General features: G+C 42.9%; 1 long non-coding RNA gene across 1 annotated transcript in view; it reads right to left on the bottom strand.

Annotated features, from left to right (window-relative positions):
• LOC310767181 overlaps positions 1 to 24,280 on the bottom strand; it is a 138,160-nt gene that overhangs the window by 101,638 nt on the left and 12,242 nt on the right. Inside the window, exon 2 of the long non-coding RNA XR_014550667.1 lies at positions 8,633 to 8,732. This is a non-coding gene — a long non-coding RNA (uncharacterized lncRNA). The remainder of the gene's footprint in view (positions 1 to 8,632; positions 8,733 to 24,280) is intronic.

The following is a 24,280-nucleotide window of genomic DNA, read 5'->3' as shown; positions in this document are numbered from 1 at the left end:
CAGCAGGTCTTTTAAGTGGATTTATTGCACTAGAATCTTGTTTAAAGTGGATTTTGTTTTAAGCGCATCTGTTACACTGCTAGAGTAATAGCATTCTAACACACAGTTCATTCTATATCATAATTATTATTTTTAATGTAAAATTCTTTAAATGGATATGTGTGCCTACATTTGACTCCATTGCTGTACTGAGGTAACATCTCTGCCTAGTTCCAAAAGTCTCTCTAAGCAGCAGCAAGAGATAATTCACTGGAGAGAAGCCAAAAGTATGATAACAGTAATTTCCATCCAGTGTAGCCCATGGCATTATTGCTAAGTGCCCTGATGTATTTGCCGCAGAAATGTGCACATGGGCCTTCAAAGTTCTGTGCTGCTAATAAATGGCAAGTAATAGGTTCCTTGCCATATCAGATTACAATTCTTATCAGGTCACAGTATCTATTTATCCCTATGTAAATATCAGGGCTTGATCAATCCACATACATTATAAATCTGTCAACAACATTTAGATTTTTATTGGTCCAATGAAATGTCAAGACAAGTTAATATACTACATTAAGCATCAGCCAGTGTCAGGTTTCCCCCCCCCCTGTAGTCTAAGGAGGAGAATGACCACTTGAGTTTGCATTCAGTACTGCATTCAAAAAAAGCACTTCAACCATGAAGGAGTACCAACTTGGCCCCACAACCATGGGTGCCTGTGGCCTTGGGTGGCATGCAGTGTGCATGGCCCTGGCATCAACATTTGTGGGTGCCTGGCCTCTTCATGGGGAATTTTGTGGGTGTTCGGGCACCCAGGGCCCCAGGGAGCTGGCACCCACGACAACATGGTTCCAGCAGGCATAAACTTTGCCCTATACATTTATAGCACACATGAAAGCAACAAAAGAAAGGACTATTGATGTAAGTCTTTGCTATGGATTGAATTAAATGTGACGGGGAAGGTGCAAAAAATGACAATAGCATATAGTAGATCAGGCTTCCTCCAGATGTTTTTGGCCTACAACTCCCATGATTCTTAGCTAGCAGGGCCAATGGTCGGGGATGAGGGGAACTGTAGTCTCAAAACATCTGGAGGGCCGAGATTGAGGAAGCCTGTAGTAGAACTTATTGCCTCACCTACTTTGTCTGAATTTTGATACCAACCATATTCTCTTATCTGTCCTGGTGTTTCTCCTATTCTGCAGCCCTCATGCCGCACAATGGATGGATGTTGTGGATATCTATTTTATTGAAAATCAGCTAACACATTGGCTAAATGTGAGCCCCGTGTCCAGATTTTCCCTCAGCCATAAACACTGTAGGCAGCCATGGGCAAGCTGCAATGCTGACTGCCTCAGTACCCCAAACTGCAAAATGGAGATTGCAAAATTAATCTACTTTACAGGGTATCTTACAGTAAGGCTAGAGGATGTGGGGGCGCCGTGGTCTAAAGCACTGAGCCTCTTGGGCTTGCTAATCAGAAGGTTGGCGGTTCGAATCCCCGCGACAGAGTGAGCTGCCATTGCTCTGTCCCAGCTCCTGCCAACCTAGTAGTACGAAAGCACATCAAAGTCAAGTAGATAAATAGGTAGTGCTGTGTGGGAAGGTAAACGATGTTTCTGTGCACTCTGGTTTCCATCACGGTGTTCCATTGCGCCAGAAGCGGTTTAGTCATGCTGGCCACATGACCCAGAAAGGTGTCTGTGGACAAACGCCGGCTCCCTTGGCCTGAAAGTGAGATGAGCACTGCAACCCCATAGTCACCTTTAACTGGACTTAACCATCCAGGGGTCCTTTACCGTTATCTTTTACAGTAAGGCTCACACGGTGGCCATAAGCACCCTGTTAGTGAAGTGTTTTGAACATCCAAACCATACCACATGTAAAGGTTACAGAATATCATTAAAGAAATAGATTCTTGTTTTTACTAGACCTCTAAAACTAATATAATTTTTCCATGTGACATTTAATTGATCATTTTTGAAAGTGATTTTTGAAAATTTCAGGTGACATACCTGCTTATAATCTTATGCAGGCTGTCAAAGCCAATGGCAACAACACTTTTGGCTGGAGCACATGTATTACTTCAGAAAGGCACTCAACTGATTTACTATAGCCAATGAAATGTTTCCAAACTTGGATTTTATTTTATTTTTTTAAAAAAGCTTATATAGATTCTTTCCCTTTCAGCACAACAAAGAATTGAGTTCGAGTTATTGCTTTGGGTGCTGATTTATGCCTTCAGGGAACGTCTATTCATTTACTCAGCCAAATTCAAGTTGATTAATTTTGTTATCGATCGCCATGTCTTGTTTACTATTACAAGGGAGTTGCAGGTTAATTCCATCCCCTGTCCTCTTGACACCAAGCCTACTAAATTATTGACTTGTGCAAGTATATTGGTCATTATTTCATTTATTCTCTGTAATAGATTTCTTTATAGGCTGCATTTCCCATCAACTCACTATTGCCCTGGCTAAATCTTATTTCAAAATGGATGCCTGAAGTATCATCACATTATTGCTCCAAATGCAATACTGTTCCCCCACCCGAGTGCCTTTCTTGTAACTTCATAAGGGAAGGGCTAAGCTCAGCAAAACACAAGGAACCTCAGAGCAGGTTTGAGGAAGAATCGTTACGGCTGTTTTCTTGTACAACATTCCAAAAATGCTGACTGGAGAGGCCAAAACAGCCTCTTAACACTGTTCAGTTATCTGCTTCTTGTGAGAATTGGTCATTTGGAATATAAGCGCATCCACATTACAGCTCATTTATGTTTAATGGTTGCCGTACTTGTCTAGCACAGTGCTGCTGCCTCTGCGGTTACTGCCATGCTGAATAAGTGGAAACACTTTTGCCTGCATGGTCCGTCCCCACACGCACACACAGATGCTGGGTTGCATTGAACATTGCATGACTGTACTTCTCTTGCAGTGGAACTTTCTTTCCTCTCCAGCCCTGCACCTCAGTGCTCTGGATGCTCCCTCAACCCCCTGGGGCAGATTTGGTGAGTTGTTTTAGGGGCTTGGAGGGAAGAGAGAATGGGGGTACAACCTACTGTGTTTAAATGACCATTCTTTTGGCAAAGGCATTGCTTGCAAGGCATTAGGGGGGAGAAAACGTGGAGATAGATAGCCTTTTTTCTAGGGTTGCCATACACCCAGAATTTCCCAGACGTTCTCGGAATTCGGCCATCGGAAACTGTATCTGGATGGAAATCGCATAAACGTCCGTGAAAATCCAGACGTATGGCAACCCATGTTGTAGTGTAGATTTTGGCGGATTTCCTTAAAAATAGCTCAAAAGCTTGATTGTTTTTCTTGAGATTTTGCAGGAAAAAACTCCACAACTTTTCTGTCCATATTTTCACTTTTTCAAAAATGGCAACTTTTTTTCATAAGCGGTGGACTTGTAAGAAAGTGAGGGGATTTGGGGAGATGATATATGATGAGATATAAAAGATGTTTAAAATGACTATGCAAAAACAACAACCCTGAAGCTTTTCTTTTGGAGGTCATACAGACAGAAGTGACACACACACACACCCCAAAGATGATTAAGTTGTTTGTGTATGTTACAGCTGCAGCTTGGATTCTCTCTGCACAAAAATGAAAAGAAGCAGAAATGTCCCTAAAGAAAAATGAATAAGCAAGGTGATGGATTATGCAGAACTGGCAAAGTTAATAGCTAAAATAAGAGAACTTAATGAGGAAGCTTTTGTGGGCGAATAGAATAGACTTTATTTGCATAGCCAACAGGCCATAGCTTCAAAGGACAGAGAAAAACAAAAATACATTACGGAAATAGTTATCATAAAATAATCTCAGTACTTAAAACTTGGCAGAGGTAATGATAATAATAATAAGATCCTAGGCGAGGAATCCAGGTGACGACACTGATGTCATTCAGATAGCAGCTCTCAGTCTCATTGCTCTCTCGATAAATTTGGCAACCTTCTCTGTTGTCGAGCTGTTCTGGTCGGCTAGGAGTGAGAACAATTTGGCTTCACAAGAGCGGCCCGGGATGGCAGATAGTAGCAGCATGATGGTCTCGTCCCTGAGATCTTTATATAGGGAGCAGGACAAGAGAACGTGTGACACAGTCTCTATGTAACCAGCTCCACAGGGGCAGAGCTGGTTCTCGAATGAATTTTTTTGATATCTATCTTCAAGAACAGCTGATGGTAACATATTTAGTCTGGCCAGTGTAAAGGCCCGTCTAAGTTTTGGAATGGTTAAGGTAGACAAATAAGGTGCCCGAAAATCAAAGTGGGAGGGGGGCAGATAAGCGTACCAAGCACTAAATTTCTTAATATAGGCCAGATTATTCTGTTGCTCAATATCCTTCATGCGCTGGTCAATAACGGTTTTTGCCTTGGGTAGACCCATTTTCAGGAGATGCTGTGCTTGAAGGCCACATGTAAGTAGTTTTTGATGCACTACTTTGGACCGCCGACTTCTATGAGCATCTCGTGCTACTAGAGGTAGTAGTCCAGATGGGTTTAAGTTTAAGCGAAGCCAATAGTTGAATGTTCTTAGCCAGGTCCGGGTTTCGACGGAGAGGAGGCCAGTCTCCAGCCATAGGGCCGCATTTGGTACGCATGGTGGAACGGCTAGAATCTGTCTTAAAAATTTAGACTGGACCATTTCAAGTGTGTGGCAATGATTTCCCGTCCAGATTTGGGCCCCGTAGAGTAATTGCGCCAAGGGTTTTGCTTGAAAGACCTCCAGAGCTGCTGGGATATGTCTGAGCTTTTGTGGGAGAATGGAAACCCTTTTCGGCTTATTTAAAGAAATGTTATTATATGAACACACGAGCAGGATTTGAACTGTGAGCAACTGAAGGGATTAAGGATTATAGCAGTTTTGTTAAGGTTTAAGGGACACAGAAGGTAGGGTGCAGCAGAGGGAGAGAAACAGAAACACCATGGGAAAGGGGGTTGGAAGTTTTAAAAAGGGTGTTTTTAATATGTGTTGAAATGCATGTGTGAAATTTTGGAAAACTTAATTTAAAAGCTTTAGGGGAAAATGGGGAAAAACACATGTAACTGAGCCTTTGCAACAAGGTATGATTTGCATGGGGATGCGGGTGGCGCTGTGGTCTAAACCACTGAGCCTAGGGCTTGCCGATCAGAAGAGCGGCGGTTCAAATCCCTGTGACGGGATGAGCTCCCATTGCTCGGTCCCAGCTGCTCTGCTTTCACTAGAAGTGGCTTATTCATGCTGGCCACATGACCCAGAAGCTGTACGCCAGCTCCCTTAGCCAATAAAGCGAGATGAGCACTGTAACCCCAGAGTCGGCCACGACTGGACCTAATGGTCAGGGGTCCCTTTACCTTTACCTTTACCTTTTTATGATTTGCATGGTGTGTTGAAGGAGCACTTGGAAACCAATGTAGCATTCTCATCTACACTGGGAGAGATGGGAAACCATATCCATATCTAAATTGTATAGGGATGGTATGGACTGCATTGCACAGGTGTATAAATTCCCATCCTGAACAAACACTGCAGTTGAGGGACAATGGAGAAGAAAAGAACTAAGAAACTGGCGCATGCTGGGGACAAACAGGATGCTAGCAAGAGATGCTAGTTAGATAATGAGTAACAAGCTTAGCAGCTGTTCTAACAGCGGTAGTTTTCATTCCTTAGTGTGCTCCTACTAACCCAAAACTAGCAAACATCTAGCAAAACAACAACTAAAGCCCACTGTATACAGCTCTTGCAAACATATTTCTACTGAATTTTTTTTCTATAACTCAAACACTGGCTTTGGTGTGGGCCATTTTGGGAATCAAGTGCCAATGTCCAAAGACATCTGAATTTCAGTGTAGGAAATTGACTGAATATCCAAACCACAGCTTTGTTAGATTGTGTTCATTTATTTATTTCCATGGACTATGATGAATAAACAGAACTGTGTGCTTCTAACATGAGAACTGCTTTCCACAAATGCGACTATGCATTCCACTATGTTATGGATCACGGGAAGGATTGTATTCTGTCGTTTATAACAGGCATTCTCCTGTACTTTCTAAATACTCTTTAATATGCACATGTTTCTATGAGAACTGAGAAGGCTAGAACAACAAATGGAAAGATTATGACAAAACAGATGTGCAGAATCTTAATTTATTCATGTAAACAGGTCTTTTGTGTTCTGGACCAGACCTAAGTATAGTCATCCCAAAACGAATAATGTCATTTATAAAGCCAGTCCTGCAAAGGCAGAGAAATTGTCTTGATATTCTTTTGAGATATATACTGTATACACACATACACATATATATGGTGTGAATCTCCTGCAAATTCTCAGAAACAAATGTATTTATCTGTATGACCCTGAGTACATCTAAGCTGATAATCAAAAACTCATTTAAAAACCAATACTATTTTCAATGGATTAAGCATATCAAATGCAGTGAGGGTTAGTGAATTTGGAAAACTATAGGTTTTGAAGAAGGAAACTGGCATGGCTATGGTCTAGGTCACAGATGCATGGAAATCACTTTATTTCTCCAGGCGTGAGCCTTTTCTCACATATACATGCTGATCGTTTGATGACTGTAACATCCAGTAACGACTTCCCTTTTCAAATGGACCGCCACAGTCATAAAAGCATAAATCAAAGTTTTGTATCATCTCTCATCCCTCAAAAAAACATACTTCTGCAAAATGTGTTTAGGACCAAAGTACTAGTGGGTAAATTAGAGGCGATATTTTTAACAGAACATTACAGAGCCCTTGCCAAACTTGAGGGAGATCAGGCCATTTTATGTTCCCAGTGGTAAATCCAGTAGATTCTCACAGTTGGACTGTGGACAGTGGGGAGGAAAGGATCCAACTTGTTGACCCAATCTCGTTCCCCACTCTTGCTTCAGACTATTTTTGTTATGAAGTGATACTGGGTGTGGTCCACTCCCAGTGGAAGGTGCAAGATTATAACTGATTCCAATAGTTCAGGATTGAACCCTATGCTTACTGAACTTAGTGAGCTCTTCTAAATCCAAGGAAGTATCTGTTCCAATCTTCTTACAATTATAATATTTACAAGCACACTGAGCTGAACCATACTATGTGTGTAAGTTAAACAAGATTATGATTTATTATTTTCTTTTAAAAATATGGATTCTCCTACGCACTGCTGATTAGAAAATGTTTTCAGATTCTGGGGTTACTACTAATATCCATGGACTAGTGTGATAACTCTGAAGATCACTTTAGAGTATTTTGTAGGTTTGTTCATAAATACATATTCATATAATCCATCATGTCAAAAGGAATCTTGCTCATTCTAATCAATTTTATGCAATAAATTTTCATCAGAATTGCTTCACTGCAGATATTGACACGATGCACCATTGTGATGTTCTTCGCCAGAGCTTGTTTCAAGGATTCATAAAACAAGCTCATTCATGTAACTCAAAGGAAAAGCACATTGACTGAACCCAAGACTTGCTGTACTGGCTGATAAGTACATAGCGTGAGGGGTGTAATATGATTACGGTGCACAAGGAAGAAGTCTATTTAAGCATTTGGATGTTTTCCAGTATAAATACTAAGATTGGAAATTATAGTTAAAATGGCTGCAATAATCTATAGATATCACATTTGCTTGGGACGCGGGTGGCGCTGTGGGTAAAACCTCAGTGCCTAGGACTTGCTGATCGTAAGGTCGGCGGTTCGAATCCCCGCGACGGGGATTCGATCCCAGCTCCTGTCCCAGCTCCTGTCAACCTAGCAGTTCGAAAGCACCCCTAAGTGCAAGTAGATAATTAGGGACCGCTTTATAGCGGGAAGGTAAATGGCGTTTCCGTGTGCGGCGCTGGCGCTGGATCACCAGATGCAGCTTCGTCACGCTGGCCACGTGACCCGGAAGTGTCTTCGGACAGCGCCGGCTCCGGGCCTCTTGAGCGAGATGAGCACGCAACCCTAGAGTCGGTCACGACTGGCCCTGACAGGCAGGGGTACCTTTACCTTTACCTTTATCACATTTGCTTAAGTCTTGCCTGTACCATTTGGTGAACTGGACATCCCTTTCAGTTGGGGTGACCAACCCTTTCTTGACCTGAGAGTCACATTGACGGTTGGCCAATGCTCTGAGGGCTGGATGCCAGCAGTGGGTGTGGACAACATACATTGACCCATATGTACATGCACACACACATACTCATCACGCATATATACATTCACTGTATACATTTACTGTATGCTTGTGAAACGTGGACTGCTTATAAATGCCATCCCCAACTCCTTGAAAGATTCTATCAACGGTGTCTCTGAAAAAAATTACACATCACTTGGGAAGACAGGCAAACTAACGCCAGTGTACTGGAAGAAGCAAAGATCACCAGTGTCGAAGCAATGATTCTTCAACATCAACTTCTTGGACTGGTCATGTTGTGCAGATGCCTGATTATCGTCTTCCAAAGCAACTATTCCAAAGTTAAAAATGGAAAGCGTAATGCTGGTGGTCAACAGAAGACACCCTTAAGGCAAATCTTTAAAAAAGTAGTATAAACACTGACAACTGGGAAACACTGGCCTGTGAGCACCCCATTTGGACAACAGCCTTTACCAAAGGTGTCATGGGCTTTCAAGACGATTAAATTCAGGACAAAAGGGAGAAATGTACTAAGATGAAGGCACACTTGGCAAACCCTCACTGTGATCAACTCCTGCCTGGAAACCTATGTCCCCACTGTGGAAGGACATGTGGATCCAGAATTGGCCTCCACAGTCACTTACGGACTCACTATTAAAACCGTGTTTATGGAAGACAATCTTACTCCGCTATGAGTGATTGCCAAAGAAGAAGAATATACACATTCAGGCAAGCAGACACACACATACAGGGACACACACACATTCAGATAGACAACCACACCCTACCAATCAGCAGATCTCCTCCCGGCACTGAGATGGTAAGGGAAGTCGTCCACTTACTTTGCAAAGATTCCTCTTCTCCCACTGGTGTGGTGTCACTAAGACCTACTTATCACTCGGGAAACTGGTTTCATCAGCCCTGCCTTAACGGAACTGAAGTGGGAATGTGCAAAACCTTTCATACTCTCTCTTTGACTATTATATAGCTCATCCAGTCAGTCTTTCAGACACCCTTTGGTATGTGTTATTCCACATATGCAAAGATTTCCTGCCCATGTCCCCTCTTCTGATTGGATCAGAAGTCACAGCACACTACAGGGCAAATTAGATTTATATGGTGGGAAATTACTAACCAGACAGCTGAGAATCAAAGAATTTACAGTCTTTACCTTTTGCTGTAACGATGGATGAGTATGCCTTTTGTTGCAGGACTAAAAGAATGATTGCACATATAGTATTTAAGATGGACTAGCAAGTCTTTTCCTAAAGGTAAGGCACAGAAGAGACAGGAGGACCCTAATACCAAACACAGCGAGGAGAAGCTGGTAGACGCCAAATGGACCTGCATGGAGCAGAAATAGAATTGTGAGATAATTTGGGATGCAAGTACATGTTGTTGAAAAGCATCCTTTCATTTCACATTGCAGCTTTCATGAAGTAGAGCACAAAGCCCAGCCAAAAGCCATAATTTAAGAAAACCATATTGAGTGGTGACCTAATGAAAGCAAAAAAATATGGAATGTCACTCATGAGTCATGCTGCAGTCTGCAATACTCTCCTTCAAATATCTCAGTGCCTGGAATGATGAAGGGAAATTGTTTTATTTTGGAAGGCAATCTTATTTTCAGTTGTGGAAAACATGTTTTGTTGCCAGCGGTCTTGGAAATATAGCACGGCTATCAAACCCAACTGCTAGCAATAACAGAATGTAATAGAATTTAATTCCCCCTCAGCATTAATAAGCATGTGTGGAAATGACAGATTGGACGCACCGCTCAGAGTATGATGCCATCTTACACCAGGCACAGCCAGGGCCCCACCCTCTGCCCTCGCCAAATAAATCCAGGCCTCAAGGTGCCAATATGGATCCCATAGGTGTAGTGGGGCCCTTGAGGACTTTCCATGGTCTGCCCTTTCAGTGACACCCTCCTCACCTACTTGCTACTCCTTTTGTCATGAGGCAGCAATAGTGTTTGCCCCTCCCCTTGAAAAGTGCATTAAATTCAGGACAAAAGGGAGAAATGTACTAAGAGGAAGGCACACTTGGCAAACCCTCACCATGATCAACTCCTGCCTGGAAACCTATGTCCCCACTGTAGAAGGACATGTGGATCCAAAATTGGCCTCCACAGTCACTTATGGACTCACTATTAAAACTGTGAAGGAGGGAAGTTGAAAGATTGGCATTCTGTCCCATCTCATTTTTGTGCTTCTCAAGGTTCAGATCTGCAAATGAGCAGCTGAACAGAAAGTGGAGTGACCGAGAAGGTAAGAAGATAAAAGGGCAAGGAGGTGGAAGTTGTGTAGGAGACTGGAGGAAAGCAGAGTGGGCAGGGGGGAGAAAGTGGGCTGTAACAGAGAGAGAAAAGAAAGAGATGGGAGGAAGAAAGAAGGTCCATGCGAAAACAAGGTCAAAGACCCATTTGAAGTTCCATATTTTTAATGGGTTCTCCTCTCTTCCTCACCACCAAATCGCCGATCACATCCATCCGACTGAAACACAGAAATACAGAGCCAGTGCTTTCTAGCTCTGCCATGATGTGAAAACATGGAACCAAGGATTCCTTGTGGATCCTCCTAATGGTTACAAGGAATCTTTTTGATACCATCACCAAATTCATAGGCCAAGATTATGTGATCTTTTCTTTTCTTTTCTTTTCTTCTTTTCTTTACAAAATAACAAAATAAACCAAAGATAAAGAGCATAACTACTGTTACAGCAGATTGAAAGTGACATAAGGTTGAACATTATCACTGAACTTGTTGTTCCAAAACATTACCCACCAAAAATACCTATTTCCCTGTGAATTAGGTGGTTTCTTATTGCTTTTGTTGCACCCTACGTAAGAATCATGAAGATCCATGAGGATTCACGTCTTAGAGCAATGTGTTTGTAGTTTTGGCGAGCACTGGATCTGTGCTTTTTACTGTGCAATTTTACTAATGTAATGCTTTTGAATTATGGTGCTGGAGGAGACTCTGGAGAGTCCCATGGACTGCAAGAAGATCAAACCTGTCCATTCTTAAGGAAATCAGCCCTGAGTGCTCACTGGAAGGACAGATCGTGAAGCTGAGGCTCCAATGCTTTGTCCACCTCATGAGAAGAGAAGACTCCCTGGAAAACACCCTGATGTTGGGAAAGATGGAGGGCACAAGGAGAAGGGGATGACAGAGGACGAGATGGTTGGATAGTGTTCTCGAAGCTAGCAGCATGAGTTTGACCAAACTGCTGGAGGCAGTGGACGACAGGAGTGCCTGGTGTGCTCTGGTCCATGGAGTCACGAAGAGTTGGACACGACTAAATGACTAAACAACAACAAAATCTTTAGTTTGGTGGTAGTTCCGAAAGTGGGTGTGGGGAGCTCATCTAGCACCATGCAAATTCAGGAGGATTGGTTTTAATTCTACTGGACCATGCATGTTTTCTCTCTTTTTTCTGTCAAGGAGATTGATTCAGGCAAGATGGGATAAAAACAACCAGAGACAGTGGTGCCCACAGCACTGTCTCAAAATTCCAAATGCACTTATGGGCCAAAAAAAGGTGGATGAACTCTGCTCTAGGGCCAGCTCCTACTGCTCTAGGCAACATCCACTGATCTGCCAGACACTACCATTTGGCTACCAGGCTTTGCCCGGAGTTTCAGAATCTGTATTTCAGATGACCTGACGATGCTAAGACCATGCAAGACTTTTATTTATATTTTTCAACCCTGTCTGTCAGTCTTCAGGAAGCTCCATCATGCTGGGCCATAGAGAGGGAGGAAGGGAGATTCCATTAATTTTACAGCAGACATATTGTGGTGTCAGGTGATCCATTAGGAAGATGGGATAGGAAGCAGCCGATAATGATAAGAGAAACAGTGCTATATTGCTTATATATTTTTCTCTGTCCTTTTGGGATCCAGAAAGTGGAAACATTCATTCTTTCATTATATTTGACCTTTCAAGCTCAGACCTTTCTCATTTTCAAGCGGCAGATGTATAGATTTCAAGAGAGCTCAAAGTCTACTTTCCCATCATGTTGGTGTGCAAACTCTTATATTCCTGTGTGCCTTGGAACTTATTTAGCTATGTTATCTGCCCTTATTCACAATTTTCAGAAAAGCCGTTTAAAATCTGAGAGCAGGAAAATACTGGTGGCAGTGTGTTTCTTATTCTGATCTTTGTGAGGGATTACAGGGTTTTATTTCATTATTCTCTTGTAGTTGGAATAGCATGTGGATTCCCACATGGAGAACCACCAACTCCTGTTTTTATCTTTCTTTGCCAGATGTTCACCAGTCTTGCTTTCTGACTTGAAACACCTCTTCCTGTTGGTTCTTTGTGGGGGTGGGGGACCTTTTTCTGAACCCCGTCAAGAAATGAAAAAAGGGAAATCCAACAAATATTGACTAGAGAAAGAGCATCTATTCAAAGCAGCTTTCTTCTTGAGAGAGGCTTCAAACAGAGTTGGATATCAGCCTCACCATGTGGGGTTTCATTCATAGCAAAGATTAACCCCCAGGAGAATGGCAAGGGGAAGCTGTGCTGTAGAAGTGTGTTCCAGTCAAAATTGAATTATACAGTCATGCCTTTCGTTGAAGAACATCACCCGAGATCCTTCTGCTTCTATTATTCTCTATTCAAGGCATAGGCAAACCCGGCCCTCCAGAAGTTTTGGCACTACAACTCCCATCATCCCTAGCTAACAGGACCAGTGGTCAGGGTTGATGGGAATTGTAGTCTCAAAACATCTGGAGGGCCGAGTTTGCCTATGCCTGCTCTACTCAAAAAAATCTCACTTTACATGCATTACATTTATGCATTACATATTTCAAGATGTATTTAAATATTGAACATATGGATGCTTTTCCAACTGCCCTTTCTCTTGGTCTGTATGGTTTAAAGCTGTGTTGTAATGCTTGAAATTCATCCCTAGGTGTCACTGTAGCTCGGTTTGCATTAACAGCAGTAGAGCAGCACCTTGTGGCAGAACATAAGAAAGACACCCTTTGGAAATGGTCCTTCCTTCCTTCCTCTCTATGGAAGGGAAGAGAAACCACCCCAAGCTCCATAAAACCAGACTACACTTAGTTTGTAAAAGCAAACAGCCACGGGGAAACACGAGGGCACAGGAAAACACATGAAAGGACTGTTTATAAAGAACGATGCTCCCTGCAAGGAGCCATGTTACAGATTGGTTACAATACCATCAGTTACATGAAATGTTTAAATTAGATAGAAAAAAATGGTTTTCTGGACCAAAGCTCACAATTCAAAAAAGAACTTTTACAAAACAAAGAGAAACTTTTGTCCAAAATGTATAATTTGTTATTAGAGCGGGAAACAAAAGACAAGCTTGTGAAAGCCTCAGTGACATAAGAGAACCAGAAGAACATACGTTTAGAGAAAATTGGAAAATATTTATTGAATATAGGGGAAATAATTGTGTAATTGTGAAAACGTGGGCAGCATTAAATTCAACAGAGTAAACAGGTTTTGATGGATGCAATCACAGAATACTGAATGGTGTAGTTTCTGTAAAATATGCAGGGATTTATGATACGTAAAATGAACCATGGAAAGAGAAGAAGGGAAGACATTGGAATCTTAAGGATGTAAAAATGAGTATTCTAAATTGTAAAACAGAAAAGTTAATTAAAAAATTGTGTGTGTGTGTGTGTGTGTGTGTGTGTGCTTCCAAGTACAACAAACCATTTCCTACTGAATAAAATCAAAGTGTTCAAAGCTCCACGCAGAGGCGGCCCATACCATTTCGCCACTTGAGGCAAAATGGGAAGCTGTCCACCCCACCAATGCCTCACTTACTGGGGCCATGCAGTGGCAGCGCAAACCCAGTGCTGGTAGCAGGGGGGTAGGTGGGGCACTTGTGGGGGTGCTGCCCCATGGGATTCTGCCACCCAGGGTGGCTACTTCACCCCCCCCCTCGTGGGCAGACTAGCCCTGGCGCTACATATGGAATAAAGCAGAGTAAACATATTTATGTGTTTACAGTATAAACTTTCCCAGCAAACCCAGTTTCCAAAGCAATCTGAAAGCTTAAATCCTACTAAAGTGACTACATTTGGTCAAGTTATTAATCACTTGTGCTGTGTCTGTTGCTCCATCATAAGGAAAGACATGACTGACTGATTTACGAATAATGTAGAAATTGGGAAGTGGGGCATTTCTCCGGGAATTAAACACTCAATAAATATTCTAACCACAGACATCAAAACAAGAAATGGCATTTTCTTGAGGTTTTAATGAGGTTCTATTTCCAGGCTAAGCTGCAGCCTTTATTTGACTATTATGGCTTAAGCTTTTTCTGAAGAATAGCCCGAGAGAGAGAGACTGCTCACACTGCAGCCGTAGAGTGACATCTACAGCATGAAAATGCAGTATATTCTAGGAAAGAAAGCAGGTCTAAAAAAAACAAAAACAAATTTGTTCTGCTTGTGGTGGAAGGGAGAGCATAGGATTAATGAATTGATGGATTGCATAAGGATAAGGGGGAAAGGAAACCAATTTGTTTCTTTAGCGGCAGTACGTACATAACCAGCAAACAGCTTTGCAATTGCAGCAAAGCTGTGAAGCACACCAATTTCCTTATAGCTTTTTACCACCATCTTTTCCCTACTGCCCAGTGCACATGATTCCTCTAGCTTACACCCTTTAGAAAGGAAGAGGGACCTTGTCTGACAAGGTGAAAGCAGAATTGGAAGGGATTGTTAAGGGAGCTGTTCTAGAGGAAGAACTGCAAGAGGAGAGAGACTTTCTGCTGGCCATCAGGCAATGGCTTTTTCCACCTCCAGACCTAGGAGCCTTTCGCAGACCTTGACTTTGAGAACTGTAGAAGCACCTGGGAAGAGAGAAGAAGAGTAGTTCTGGGATATATTTATATATATAGATATATATTCATTCACATATATACATATGCATGCACGTGTATATATATATATATATATATATATATATCCATTAGGGTGTAATAGTAAACAGTAAAATTAAAGCCCAGCAAATAGTAATTAATGTTTAATGTTATCAGTTACAATAAAGAATTACTAAATTATAATCAATAAAAATAATGGGGGGGTGTCTATCTATTTATCTATCATCTTTCTTTGTTTCTCAGTTTGATCCTTTTACATGGTTTTGTATGTTTTGTGGTGTTTTATGCATTGTGACTTACCATTATTTTTATTGATTGTAATTTAGCAATTCTTTATTGTAGCTGATAACGTTAAACTGCTTAATTATTATTTGCTAGTATTTAATTTTACCATTTACTATTATACCCTAATGGATTCCTGAATATTGTTTTATATATTGTTTATTTTAAAGTTATTGTGACTTTTTTATATTGAATCAGATTATTATTATTGCATGTGTGATCTTTGCTGTCTATTTTGTTGTTTCTTCAGCTTGTAAAGTGCCTTGTGTATAGTAATATAGAAAGTGAAGTGAAATGAAATTGTGGATTCATCAGCATTTATTATGCCTGTGAGGCAGAAGCATCTCTGGATACAAATTGTTGGACTGAAAAAAAGACCATTGCCTCTTGATGTGAGGTCTGGGCAACATAAAGCTTCTGCCCAATAAATCTGCTAGATATATAGTGTCCCAGGACAGTATTCTTTGGGTGGGGGGGGGGGAGTACTAGTGGTCCCGTAACAGATATACTGTATCACTATTTATCTACAATGGGGTGAAGAAATTGTGGCCCTCTAGATGTTACTGTGGGACGCAGGTGGCGCTGTGGTCTAAACCACTAAGCCTCTTAGGCTTGGGAATCAGAAGGTCGGCAGTTCGAATCCCCGTGACGGGGTGAGCTTCCCAGACAGCGTGCTCTGTCCCAGCTCCTACCAACCTAGCAATTCAAAAGCACACCAGGGCAGGGAGATAAATAGGTACCTCTGGCTGGGAAGGTAAACTGTTTCCGTGCACCCTGGCACTTGTCCCATTGTGCCAGAAGCAGTTTAGTCATACTGGCCACATGACCCAGAAAGCTGTCTATGGACAAACGCCGGCTCCCTCAGCCTGAAAACGAGATGAGCGCTGCAACCCCATAGTCACCTTTGACTGGACTTAACCACCTGGGGTTTACCTTTACCTTTACTAGACTGATTGGGAACGATGAAGTTGGAATCTCGCAACATCTGAAAGGCCATAAGGATATTATTTATGTTACAAAATAGCCTTGAAACTGGGAAGGTTCCTTCCAGAGGCAGATTTAGGACAATGTGGTTGGTTCTGCCTCACTGGACACTGAACTAAGGGGCAGTGCAGGACATCACAACTATGGACTAATGTAATGCGCTCTGTGTGGGACTACCTTTGAAGGTGACCCGGAAACTACAACTAATCCAGAATGCGGCAGCTAGACTGGTGACTGGGAGTGCCCACTGAGACAATATAACACTGGTCCTGAAAGACCTACATTGGCTCCTAGCACTTTTCCGAGCACAACTCAAAGTGCTGCTGCTGACCTTTAAAGCTCTAAATGGCCTTGGCCCAGTATACCTGAAGGAGCATCTCCACCCCTATCATTCAGCCTGGACACTGAGATCCAGCTCTGAGGACCTTCCAGTGGTTCCCTCACTGTGAGAAGCGAAATTACAGGGAAGCAGGCAGAGGGCCTTCTTGGTAGGTAGGGTCACCCGCCCCGTGAAACTCCCTCCCATCAGATGTCAAGGAAATATGCAACTATCTGACTTTTAGAAGACATCTGAAGGCAGCCCTGTTTAGGGAAGTTTTTAATGTTTGATGTTTTATTGCTTTATTGTTTTTATTAATGACATTCTGTTGGGAGCCACCCAGAGTGGCTGGGGAAACCCAGCCAGATGGGTGCCAAATTTTGGCCTTGCACAGGACACTGCTAAAATTTGAAAGACCCAAGTCCACCCCTTCTCCCTCACACATGGTTTTAACATGGGAGATGGCTCTTCTGAGATTCACCTACACAAGCCCCACCTGCCATTTCTTGTGGCGATGGCATAATTCCTACTAGATAGGAAGAAAAGAAGCATCTCCTAGTCTAAACAGTGACCAAGCTGAGATCACAACCCAACCGGCCTCATTTCAGGCTATTCAGTTACTATAATGATCTTGCATTTCTGTACAGTGGTACCATGGGTTACAGATGCTTCAGGTTACAGATGCTTCAGGTTACACACTCCGCTAACCCAGAAATAGTACCTCAGGTTAAGAACTTTGCTTCAAGATGAGAACAGAAATCGCACAGCGACGGCGCGACGGCAGCAGGAGGCCCCATTAGCTAAAGTGGTACCTCAGGTTAAGAACAGTTTCAGGTTAGGAACGGACCTCCAGAACGAATTAAGTTCTTAACCCGAGGTACCACTGTATCTAAATGATCGAGGAAAAAGCAACACCAACAGAAACACCCAGGAAGCTTATCAACAAGACCCATGACTTTCACAATGTAGCATCACATTGTTATATGTGAAATGCTCCCATTTACAATTGCTAATATGATTATAATTCTCTCAGAGGTATTGTGGCCATCTGCAGAAACTTGATAGAATTCCAACCCCACATTCCAAGAAATCTCATTTTTATTCAGCAGGGCAGCACAATGCCTGAAAGCTGTAAAGAATGTTTGCATTTTTAAGAGCAATATCTAACATCAGCACTCCTTTTGGAGGTGGGGAGTAGATATTTTCAAAGAAAACCAACCCATGAATCTTTAAAACAGGAACCTTCTCAGTTTTGTTTCCTGGTTACACAGGCAAAAGTAGGGAACACATTTTGTAGCCATTAGAGCAGGCATTTTATAAATGTGGTTTCTTATATTTTGAGACCCCTCTCCATTTCTGTTACTACATCACATAACTTAGGACGGCCACTTCCATATGTTTAAAGATCCACCTTATTAGGTAGTGGGTTGTCAGAGAAATAATTACATGAAGAATTACTGATCCGATTACCATTTCCATATAACAGTGCAAAGAATCTTGTGTTCTCTGCATCAGAAATGGGAGATGATAAGAGTTCAGGGGGTGAGAAAACACAGCAAGATGTTTGGAAAACATATTCCACCCTTTACTGAATCCATGTTAAGGTGTTAGCGTTTAAAGCACTGGAGGCATGCACATGATGTTCAGTGACATGTTTTTCTCAGGCTTCTCTGCCCCCCCCCTTTATAAAAAGCAGCCACAGAAGCTAAAAACTATTGTAGAAGACCAATAGAAAGGGTTTCATAAGTCTTTCCCCTCTGACAATTTCCCTGCTAACACCCCCTGCCCTGCAAGCTTATTTCTCTCTCCCATATTTCAAATATGGCAGAGTTTCAGATAAACTTCCCCAACCAACCCCTTGCAGTCAATCCCCTCTTGCTTCCAAAGTTACCTGCCAGCTGGACAGAGGCAGAAGCAGCAAAGTCTCCCTCGCCTACTGCTTGCTGTCAAGGCACCTAGAATGCTGCAACAGTATCATCCCAGGCCCAAGGAACCTGCTAATTGTTCCACACAGCCGGCAGGCAGCAAAAGGTGTGACAGGCAATTTCCACACCTCTTTCCCCATCTCCACACAAACATTTTTTTTAAAGCCTCTCAAGTAGTTGCCTGCCAACTGTTCCATGTAGCTGGCAGGCAGCAAAACAAAACAGAGTTACAAATGCAGGCGTGAAAAAATAAGACAGGAGCAGGAAAAGGAGAGGGAGAGGGCGACACAACAGCTCTTTATTTTTTAGTCTAGACGACCAGATTACTTCTGCATCCATATCTAGCTTCTAAATTTGAATGTTTTCCCAGAAAAGTAACAAGTATGAAGGTGTGATAAGAAGATATCACTTGTTCAAACCTCCTAACTATACTCCAGACGTGCTGTAAAAGAATTCATGCTCCGAGGTTAAATATCATTGATTCCCCTATAAATGGGATTGTTTTCTGTACTCTCACCAGTTATGGCTACAGGAAATTCTTTGCGGCAATCCGTATCTCTGTCACATCCCGTAGGAGCGCCTGGTTAGGCCACCAAGAGCTTAGCATATAGCTGATTTAATATTTGTCCCAAGGCAGCCCATAACCTGAATTCAAAACAGTGATGTGGACGATAGTCAAAATACCCACAATTTCAAAAATAAAAACAGCTGCAGCAAATCCAACTCATAAAAGCAGCAAATTCGAAAATTAAATGCCATTCAACGATGGAGGGAATCTGTCTGGTAAGTGTTAATTGCTTCTCAGGCACATTAGTTCACACATTCAGTTGTGAGTCCCCGAAGTTGAATAACCAGCTGTTATGTATGGAAGTAAAAAAACCAGCCCATACATGCTGTCTACTGAGCTGGATTTAGGAAAGCATGAATGGTGCAGGGAAATTGGACATGTAGCTGAGGAGAGCGCCATCTCAAAGCCTGGTAATAATAATAATAATATATTTATACCCCACCCATCTGGCTGGGTTTCCTCACCCATTCTGGGTGGCTCCCAACAGAATAAAGTGGAACCTTGGTTATCGAACAGCTTAGTTGATGAACAAATCGACTCCCAAACACCGAAAACCCGGAAGTAAGTGTTCCAGTTTTCGAACTTTTCCAGAAGCCGAACGTCCGCCGAACGTCAGAAGCTGTGCCTTGGTTTTTGAATGTTTCGGAAGTCAAACGGACTTCTGGAATGGATTATGTTCGAGAACCAAGGTACCACTGTATTAAAAACATGGTAAAATATCAAACATTAAAAACTTCCCTAAACAGGGCTGCCTTCAGATGTCTTCTAAAAGTTAGAGAGTTGTTTATTTCCTTGACATCTGATGGGAGGGTGTTCCATAGGGCGGGCACCACTACCGAGAAGGCCCTCTGCCTGGTTCCCTATAACCTCCTTTCTCGCAGTGAGGGAACCGCCAGAAGGCCCTCGGAGGTGGACCTCAGTGTCCGGGCTGAATGATAAGCACTTGTCAGGTGTTAGGAAGAAGAGGGGGCTCTGGCAGGGTCTAGAGTTCTCCTGCCTCCTTCACAAGCACTTCCCAGGCTTTGGGAAGGAGGCAGGAGGGCTCTAGGACACCACCAGAGCCTCCTTCCCAAATCCTAGTGCTTTGTTTACCCAGCTTTGGGAAGGCAGGGCTGGGAGGCATCAGATGTTGGACTCACACAGGGCAGCATATTACCAAGATCTGCCCCCGCTGCTTAATCCTCTTTGCTCCATTGGTTGAAACAAGTCCTCAGCTTTACTTAGGCCTGCAGAAGAGCTGGAAAACTTGAAAAAATAGCACCCCAAGTTCTGCTCATCAGTTGGCACAAGACTGATATTGCCCTTCTTGCTCTGTGGTTCTGTGGGGCCAACGTGGCTACTAAGTCCACGTGGCCACATGTTCTACATCCTTTTGCGAAGGATCTAAAGCAGCTTTTACACATGACTGTGACAAGGTGGCAGGCTTGTGTTAGAAAGCCCATAACATGCATATGAATCTCAGTGCTATTTTGCTGGGGAAACAGGTGCTGGAACTCACAGCGGATGCCTCCTTATTTCTGTTATACAGTGGTACCTTGGGTTACATACGCTTCAGGTTACATACGCTTCAGGTTACAGACTCCGCTAGCCCAGAAATATTACCTCGGGTTAAGAACTTTGCTTCAAGATGAGAACAGAAATCATGCAGGAGGCCCCATTAGCTAAAGTGGTACCTCAGGTTAAGAACAGTTTCAGGTTAAGAACAGACCTCCAGAACGAATTAAGTTCTTAACCTGAGGTACCACTGTAATGGCAATGACGCCCACCTGAGAGGTGCCAGAAGTGAGTTCTGGTGAGTTCTGGCTGGGTGAAAAAAGCCCTGCTTATGATAAACAGCGGTACCTCGGGTTAAGAACTTAATTCGTTCTGGAGGTCCGTTCTTAACCTGAAACTGTTCTTAACCGCCGGAGCACAATTTCTGTTCTCATCCTGAAGCAAAGTTCTTAACCTGAGGTACTATTTCTGGGTTAGCGGAGTCTGTAACCTGAAGCGTCTGTAACCTAAGGGACCACTGTACTTAATATGCAAAATGGAGAGGGGGGTCATGATTGCAGCTGGTATCATGATTGGTGATTAGCTATTTTCTTTTGGCATGGCTCCCTTCATTTTTCCATGGAGACTTTTTTTTGTATTCAGTTGTCACCCTTTTATTTTTCATGAGAGCAGACACCTATACTCCTCTGTCACATTTCTCTCATATTATTTTTAATTATCAACACCTAACACAGAATTTAAACTAGCTAAAGCATTAAAGAAGGCAAGCACTTTCTTGGGACGCATTCCCGCTCTCAAACAACCAAGTAGCCTCCTCAAATAACTAAGTAGATGTAACTAACCTATGCATGTTTACTCACAGGTCAGTTCCACTGCATGCAATGGGCCTTAAAAAGGGTAAAGGGACCCCTGACCATTAGGTCCAGTCGTGACCGACTCTGGGGTTGCGGCGCTCATCTCACCCCATTGGCCAAGGGAGCCAGCGTACAGCTTCCGGGTCATGTGGTCAGCATGACTAAGCTGCTTCTGGCGAACCAGAGCAGCGCACGGAAAAGCCGTTTACCTTCCCGCCGGAGCAGTACCTATTTATCTACTTGCACTTTGACGTGCTTGCGAACTGCTAGTTGGCAGGAGCTGGGACCCAGCAATGGGAGCTCACCCCGTTGCGGGGATCCGAACCGCCGACCTTCTGATCGGCAAGTCCTAGGCTCTATGGTTTAACCCACAGCACCACCTGCGTCCCGCAATGGGCCTTACTCCCAAGTAAATATGCATAAGATTGCAGCCTACATTAGAGAGGGTGGGTGCACTTATACAATATACTCACAATTTATTCATAGTCGTTTCTTGTAACTGCTCTTAAAGGTGTTTACAACATATGGATTAATCCATATATTTAATATGCAATTGCTGTAATCCTTAACCATTGTGTTAGGACACACTGCTTAAGAAAATAAATATGCAAGCAGTAAATATATGCCTAATGAGAATTCTAGATTTTCAAGACCACTAAAATATTTTTAAGCTCTCTGTAAAAGCACCCACAGTATAGTCCCTGACTTTTTTTACACTTCGATCTCCCCAAAAGACCATTATGTCCTCTGACAACCGTTAAAGATTTATTGAACAATCAGAATTCAAAACTTTTGGGCTTATACTGCCCTCCAGGGGCATGTTCTGGAAAAAATAATAAAATCCTTACATGGAATTTTTACAGGCACCTAATAAACTACACTTCACCAACAGAAATAAGATCACATTATAAATGGTATATTCTCATAAAGGAAGTCTGAAATGTATTGTGATCTCAATTATTCTGGAACGAAATATCTCCCACACATCTCATCGGTCTCTCTCTTTCTCTCTCTGTGTGTGTATTGTCATTTAAGGTTTTCAAAAATCTTCTCCTATGCAAACTGAACTGGCCAAGAATGAAATATTAAAAGTTTTTGCAACTGTTTGAAGTAGTTTCCACAATATGCAGTGTAAAGTGCGAGACAAGATCTCAAATTAATGTCTATGCTTTTGACATTTCAGAAGCCTAAAAAATCAGTTAATTTAGATTCATCCAAAAGATTGTTTGGCTGAGCTTTCAAGAATACACAGAAATAACTGTCCTGAATTCAGAGAATCCAGCTTGAGGCATGCCTGAAAACTTCAGTCTTCATAAATTCCAATATGAATGGATAGGATTCATATCCCCAAAAGTGATGTTACAGTTGTGCAGGTCCATTAGAGCAGGCTTCCTCAGCCTCGGGCCTCCAGATGTTTTGGGCCTACAACTCCCATGATCCCTAGCTAGCAGGACCAGTGGTCAGGGATGATGGGAGTTGTAGTCCCAAAACATCTGGAGGACCGAGGTTGAGGAAGCCTGCATTAGAGGGTCCCTAAAGCACCCTCAGTTTCTGTTGCTGTGGCCTGAGGATGTGGACAGGACAATTGCATTGGTGAGACCAGCCACAGGCCCTCTCCATTTCTGCCCACCATGGCTGGTGAAATACAGTGGTACCTCGGTTTTCGAATGTCTCGGAGGCAAAACTTTTCGGTTTCCGAGTGCCGAAAACCCAGAAGTAAATGCTTCCATTTTCGAACGCGCCTCAGGAGTCAAATGGCTTCTGCTGCGTGTTTTTCAATTTTCTCCACCGAAATTGAAATTCTCCTTTTGCACCTCAGTTTTTGAACGTTTTGGAAGCCGAACGGTCTTCCGGAGCGGGTTACGTTCGAAAACCGAGGTACGACTGTATACTAAACTTACTGGATGGGTACAAGGAGTGGTTAATGGCTCCCCACATGAGAGAGTTATGCCCACCACCATGAATGAGACTGTTCTCTCTGATCCAGAGATTTTCGAAAACTACCTCACAGTCTCCAATATTTCCATTCTGGGCAAGGTGATCCAGAGGCGTAGCAAGGTCAAGTGGTACCTGGTGCAAAAAATTGTTTGTCACCCCCCCACACACACACATTGCAATTTTTGCGAACGTTGCCCAGAATTATTGAGCTTTTTTATAGGGAGGGTTGGCCGCGAAACAGAAATGCCTGCAGATCACGCAAATCCGACCGACGATTACATAAAACAGTGCAAGCACTGCCCGCCAGGGCTGTCAGCGCCACCAGCCAGGAGTGCGAGCACTGCCCACTGATCACAAAAATCTGACTGCCAATTACATAAAACCACCTGCTGGGGGTGCGAGCGCCACCCACCAGGAGTGTGAACACTGCCTGCCTGAGGGTGCCAGGCTGATCATCAGGTGTGTTTGTGTGATCAGCGGGTGAATTTTCATAACGGCAATTGTGCCAATCACAATAATCTGCCCACTGGGGGTATAAGCGCTGCCACATCGATCCACCCAGGGGGGGATTTTGTTACACACACACACCCCGGCATGACAACCAAGGCAGACCGCACGCCCCGCACCCCCTTGCCACGCCCCTGAAGTGATCAAGGTCCATGTGGAGGAAGCAAATTATCTAGACCAATTTCAATCTAGTTTCAGACCTGCTTTTAGTATTGACACAGTCTTGGGTGTCTTGCTTGATGACCTTTTACTGGAGAGATGCTTTGTTGGTTTTCTTTAATCTCCTAGCAGCTTTTGACACCATGGATAATGGTGTCCTTCTGGAATGACTCAAGGGGTTGGATGTTCATGGCATTACAGGGGTTCTACTTCTATCTCGGAACTGCCAAGTGCCCCGGGGAAAAATGGGACCTCCATTTACCCCCCACAATATCTTTTTTTAAAAGTGTAT

The sequence above is a fragment of the Podarcis filfolensis genome, assembly GCF_964270895.1.
Source record: "Podarcis filfolensis genome assembly, chromosome: 7".
Classification (NCBI taxonomy): domain Eukaryota; kingdom Metazoa; phylum Chordata; class Lepidosauria; order Squamata; family Lacertidae; genus Podarcis; species Podarcis filfolensis.
This window is presented reverse-complemented; position numbering and strand designations above follow the sequence as displayed.